This window comes from Lactuca saligna, chromosome 6 (genome assembly GCF_052625555.1).
Source record: "Lactuca saligna cultivar CGN05327 chromosome 6, ASM5262555v1, whole genome shotgun sequence".
Lineage (NCBI taxonomy): Eukaryota > Viridiplantae > Streptophyta > Magnoliopsida > Asterales > Asteraceae > Lactuca > Lactuca saligna.
Window position 1 is genome coordinate 102,942,272 of NC_136422.1, and position 7,196 is coordinate 102,949,467.

Genomic DNA, 7,196 nt, shown 5'->3' on the forward strand with positions numbered 1-7,196 from the left:
TGACATACTACTCATAGGAAACGACATTCCAACCCTGCAGGAAGTAAAGTCCTGGCTTGGAAAGTGTTTCGCTATGAAGGACCTTGGTGAAGCTGCCTATATTTTGGGGATAAGGATCTTGAGAGATCGGAGTAAAAGACTAATTGGACTTAGTCAAAGTACCTACTTGGAGAAGGTTCTGAAGAGATTCAGAATGCAAGACTCCAAGAAAGGAGAGTTGCCCATCCAGAGTAGCGCCAAGTTGAGTAAGACACAAAGCCCTAGCACTGAGGCTGAGATAGCAGAAATGAGTCGAGTACCTTATGCTTCGGCTGTAGGATCGATCATGTATGCTATGACGTGTACTCGACCTGATGTAGCTTTTGCTTTGAGCATGGTTAGCAGGTTTCAGGGGAACCCTGGCAAGGCACACTGGATTGTGGTAAAGAATATTCTCAAGTACCTACGAAGGACTAAGGATTGGGTCCTTACCCTCGGTGGGAGTGATGACTTGAGAGTTGTAGGGTATAGTGATGCTAGCTTCCAGACTGATAGGGATAACTTCCGCTCTCAGTCGGGCTGGGTCTTTACCCTAAATGGAGGAGCAATTTCTTGGAAGAGTTCCAAGCAAGAGACAGTGGCAGATTCTACTTGTGAATCAGAGTATATTGCAGCTAGTGAGGCGGCAAAGGAGGCTTTATGGCTGAGGAACTTCATTGGAGACCTTGGAGTTGTACCAGCTATTAAAGAGCCAATGGAAATTTTCTGTGATAGTGAAAGTGCTGTTGCCTTAGCCAAGGAACCAAGGGATCACGGGAGATCCAGACACATCGACAGAAAATACCATTTCATCAGACATCGGATCGAAGAAGGACTCCTCGTGGCAAAGAGGGTATCATCAGATGAGAATCTGGCAGATCCCCTCACGAAGGGACTGTGTCGGATTAAGCATCTCCAGCATGCTCGGAGCATAGGGCTGAAGGATGATATTAGATTTAGTAGTTAGATAATCTCGAAATTTGTAAAGTGTAATTGACATTTGATGATGAATAAAAGTGTTTTATTTATGAGTAAACTGTTGCTATCTCTTGTCGATCGTTTACTATATTTCTTTTGCATGTTTTGACTTCCAGAATAATTTTGTTTGGTATAACATATTATTCAAACCTCCACAGTCGGTCATATGTCGGAAGTAGGTATGAATCAAGATTGTTATGGTTGGTTGTAGAGGTCTAGGACAAGGCTACAACAATCATGAGTGCTCATAAGTTCTGAGCATTGGACTCAACCCACGCTCACTGGAATCACTTCATGGAATTCTATCTCGAGTGATCGTGAGACGGTAATATCATATAAGTCTTTAAACCTAGAGATATGATTTGTTACTTACAAGTTGGTTATGCATTGATTGTACGAAAAACGCATTGGTAACTCGATGTTATAAAATCGTGCTCTTGTGTGTAATTCAATGAGTAGTAGAACAAACATATGAGTCGAAGTTTATCTGTTCCTTCTTGGATTAGAAGCTGATATCTGGGCCCCTCGATGATTTTGTTTTGACCTATGTACCGGGCCCGGTCAGAACTAAATTGATGTGTTCAATGAAGTTCTTTGTCAAACAAATCGGAAATCGGGAAACAAATGTTGGACAATAAGTAAGACATTGTTCCATGTATTTGTCCGACAGATATCTAGAACAGAGGATTATATGATCAATATCTTAAATGGCGTACCGTCATCTTCTCAAGTTTCGAGAAACCTTGTAAAGAGCTACGATTGCCGATCGGTTCCTGAAGTCATACTTGCAGTAATAGTTACTAGACTTATCCAAGTGGGAGACTGTTGGATAAGGTGTCTAAGTCCATAACTATTTCTGGTATGTACTTGACCCGACCCGGCATGGTCCATTTGGGTTGCATGGCACCATGCAATTGGATAGACTAAATGAGAGAAATAATACTTGGAGATTATTAATATATTATAAGTTCTAATATATTAATAATATTATTTGATTAGTTTGATCAAGAATTAATTTAGAATTAATTAAGTGATCAAAAGATAACTAATTAAATATATGGGTTGATTAAGTAAATCATCCATATCTTGTATAGTGGGCTAAAAGGCTCCATGGACCATCAAGTTGGGTTCCACCCATAGGATGCTCCATGGATGCTCCATGGGAGTTACAAACCCATGGATCATGGAAATGAAGAGTCATGACACATTAGGGTTTAACCCTAGATGTGTCAACACTATATAAGTAACATATTCTCCACCCAAAATCGGCTACACTAAGAAACAAGAGGGCTTGGCCGATTTTGAAGAAGTGAGTATTCTCTCATAAGTTCTTCCAAGAGCATTTGGTGTTGTGTGAAGCATTTAAGGCATCACACTTGGGGTGCCAGGCTCACAAGGTTTCAAGGAACACAAGCAACAACAAGGTAAGTTATTCTATCTATGCTTTATGAAGAAATTGTTCCCCATGTATGCTAGATAGGAATATAACCTTGGAATTCAACTTTGCATGACAAATTAGACAAACATAGATCCAAGGTTATTAGGGTTGCATGTACACTTAGGAAGTGTTAGAATGCTCAAAATCCATCAACTAGCATATCTAATCATACATGATATGCAACTATAAATACAATGGGACTAAACAACTATGAACATAATAATTAAAATACATACCTTTGTGTGCATTTTAGAATAATAAGACAACAAGAATAGTAAAAGTCTTTGGAGGATTTGAACATCGCTATTAAACTCGGGCAGTTATGTAGTCGTATTGGGGGTGAATGTAACCTGATCAACTACATTCATTCAAAATACGACCAACATGTGTTCGGGAGTAATTGTGATGGACAATGAATCAAAATCTTACCATTTAATTATCCAAAGAGCTTATAGAACAAAACCTAAACAAAATTAAATTACTATAGGAGTAATTCGTATGCTATTTGTTTCTAGTATTTATACCCCCTTCGTGCAATACACTATAGACGTGTATCATTAGCCAGGAAAACCCTATCTCCATAGTCAGGGAATAGCAGGGTGGCTAGACTCAGAGGAAGAACTAGAGGAGGAATACGAAGTAGAACTTGCAGGTGAACCTGCCGAGTCAATAGTGGACCTCGAAGAGGAAGAGCCATAGGGAAATGATGATGATGACTCGGATACATAATTCGATGACATCAATCCTCCATGTAAAGCCGGAGTGCTGACATATCGTGTGGGCCGCGGTGGCCCCATGCCCCCTTAGGCACACGGTATTTGGAATAGAGTCACCAGCAGGGGATACGACCACACTACAGTAGGAACTGAGGTCTCTTCGATCTTAGTCGTAGAGGACCAGCTGACTGGGCCCTCCCAGTCATGGTCCGACGCACCCGAGGTATTGATAACCAAGCTCAGGACACCCCAAATCGAACGAAACAAATGTGGTTTGCTATTGAGAGAGACAAGAGACAAACAAATGAAGTAACCAGAGACTCCCAAGCGAGTCAGTTAGTCTTAGGGGTACACCTACGAGATACCGAGCAACAAGTAGCTCGTCTCCGAGGCGCATCCACTTCATCAGCACCACCACCAGACACTCTCCGCCACAATTAGGATCGGCCTTTTCTTTCCCTCCTACTATCCGACATGACTCTCTTTCGTGTACTAAGATGGTACTTACCACTGGAACAATTATGTGCTATCTTTATTTCATATTACCACATAGACTCAATTATATGCACAAGCGAACCCTCAAAACCGCTAGATACTTAAGGGTCTCGAAACCAAAACAACCTATATACTCTAAGGATAGACATGACGATCGTGCCAAATCTGTGATTACCTACTACCACAAATACATCATAGGGAATGTAGATGGAAGCAGTAAGAATTATACAAAAAGATGCAAAATTTATAGAGTACAACCAGGAATGACGATCATTACTTACGATATGGATTATCAACGTGCATCAGGAAATGCCATAACGCAAGAATAACAAGCGCACCTGCGAGACACCGCTCCTGCAGATGGACCCTGCTACATTCCAAGCTGCTGTAACGGCAGCAGTAACCGCTGCGATGACGCAAATCAATGCAAACAACCCCAATGGAGGCGGGAATAGCATTGACAACTCCATCCAAAGGAACGAACATGGAAACCAACAAGTGACAACCTATCAAGGAACTCGAAACCCTAAGCTTAAGAGCAGGAAGCTGAGGTATGGAAGTAAGAGAAAGGGACAACCCACTCAAGGGTTCTCAAGGAAGCAACATGTTGTTGCTGTTCATGCGACCATGACCCCTATTATACCAGCACCAACAAGACCATATGCTGGAAGCCTTCCAAAATGCAACCAGTGCAAATTCCATCATAATGGAGCCTGTCGGAAGATGCATTGTAACAAATGCAACCGAAAGAACCACACCGCCAAATTCTGTAGAACTTATCCATGCCAGAATCGTCAGCCAAATGAAAACGACAACAATCGCAGAAACCCTAACAACAACACCAATGATGAGATCCGTTACACTTGCTATAGGTGTGGAGGAACCGGTCACTTCAAGCGCAATTACCCCAAGGATAACCATCAAGGAGCAGAAGGATCAGAAATGGTCCTGACCTGGGGACAAGGCGAAGCAGTCCAAGATCCGATGGTTGCTACTGGTACGTTCCCACTTAACAACTCTTTCGCTTACCTCTTATTCAATAGTAAAGTTGAGTGAACTTTCATTAGTAACATATTCAAACACATACTAAAACAACAATCCCGAAGGCTAGACTAAGCCTTAACGGTGGAGATAACTAAGGGGAAAACCGCATAAACCAAAGATAATTATGTAGGGAACACCTTAACACTAAACAACCATTCATTTCAAATAGATATGATGCCAGTAAATATCAGGAATTTTGATGTGATTATCGGCATGGTTGGGTTAATCCCCCCCCCCCCCCCCCCGGTGCTGATACTATGTGTCGCGAGAGGGCCGTTTGCCTTCACCTTCCTAATCACGAAACTCTAATAACCCATGGTGATAAACCCAACATCAATCCTCATCCTATCTCGTGCATCAAGGCACAGAAGTGCCTGCACCATAAGAACTACGTTTTCCTTGCTCATGTTGTGGACAAAACCAAGGAAGAAGTAAGCATAAAAGGTATTCCGGTAGCATGAGGTTTTCCGAATGTATTTCCCAAAGAATTTCCGGGAATACCTCCAGAAAGACAGATCGAATTTCAAATCGACCCAATACCAGGAACCACATCAATTGCCAATTCACCCTATAGGTTGACTCCCGCCAAAATTCACAAGTTATCCAGTCAATTGAGAAGAATTGTTGCCCAAAGGATTCATCGGACCAAGCTTCTCACCCTGGAGAGCTCCGGTGTTGTTCTTCAAGAAGACGGATCCTTTAGAATGTGCATCGATTTTAGGAAATTGAATAAGATCAATATAAAAAAAAACGATACCCACTCCCTCGGACTAACGATCTATTTGGCCAGATCCAAGGAGCTAGTTACTTCTCTAAAATAGATCTAAGAACCGATTATCATGAACTTCAAGTCCGAGAAGATGACATTTCAAAAATATCCTTCCGAACTCGTCACGACCATTTCAAATTCATTGTGATACCCTTCAGTCTAACGAATGCTCCCACACTATTCATGGACCATACGAACCGAGTTTTCTCAACCACTCCTAGTCAACCTTTTCATTATTTTCATCAATAACATACTCATGTAGTCATGAAGCAAGAACAAAACACTGTCAACATCTACGACCAGCCTTGAAAGCATCAAAGTCGAAGAATATCGCGAAGAAAACACTACGCGGATGGATAAAACTCTCGAAGTTGAAAGACGAAGCTTATAGGTACGCGAGTTGAATTGGGCGTTATCTAGGTGATCGTCGATAGGTTAACCCAATCTGCCAATTTCCTGCTAATACAAAAATCAAACAAGAAGGAAGCTTAGCATGGGTCTATATCCAAGAGATTGTGAGACTCCATGAAATATCAGTATCTACTATCTCGGATCGAGATAACGGAATTTCTTCAAGACTTTGATAGTTACTCTGAAGGGCTATGGGAACATAGCTAGATTTGAGTGTTGCTTACCACCTTCAAACCAATAGCCAAAGCGAACGGACCACCCAAATACTCGAAGTCATGTTTCGAGCCTGAGTGTTTGAATTCAGCAATTCATGGGATGCCCAGTTGCCCTTGATTGAATTATCATACAATAACAACTATTGCACGAGCATCAAGCTTTCTCCTTTCGAAACTCTTTATGGTCGTAAATGCAGATCACTCGCCAGTACTCTCATGAGACCCGAAACCAATTGCAAAACAACAGAGAAGATAATCCAAATCAAAGCTTGACTCCAAGCATCGCGAGACCGACAGAAGAGCTATTCTGACAAGCGGCGTAAGCCATTAGGATGTCAAGTCGAGGATCGCGTGTTATTAAAGGAATCTCCTTGGAAAGGAATGATTCGCTTTAGGAAACGAGAAAACTAAACCCACGATACATCGAACTGTTCGAGATTCTTGCTCGGACTGGTTCAAAGACTTATAGGCTATAGCTGCCTGTAGAGCTCAGGAACGTACACCCTGTGTTTCGTTTCTCGAATCTGAAAAGATGCATATCAGATGAGACTCTTATCATTCCTTTACAAGAAATCGAAATAAACGAGAATCTCCTGATCGTCGAAGAAGCAGTCGAGGTATTGGATAGGAAGTAAAGCGTACAAAACAAAGTCACATTCTGATTGTGAAGGTTCGATGGAACGCCAAGCGTGGATCGGAATTCACATGTGAACGTGAAGACTAGAGGAAGCAGAAGTACCCTCAGCAATTCTCTCATTCATGATCTTATCTTTTGAAAGAATTTCGGGACGAAATTCCCTCTAACGGGGGGATGATGTCACAACTGGCAATTTTAGCCAGGAAATTATGTAATCATGTGAACATCATCTATGATAATAATTGTAGCCCTAACTTGATACCATGCACTATGTTCATTCTATGACAAGAAAATTAATCAAAATTCACAAGTGAGGTTCAAAAGTCGCACAAAGTATCCAAATAGTCAAGGATGAGTTGAAAGCCCTAAAATCTCGGTTCAAGTTTATTATGGACTAGGGCTTTCTTATTGGGCCCAATGGGGCCAATAAGCCTTCAAGTCGACTATTTTGAACCTGAATACCCTAATTCGATTT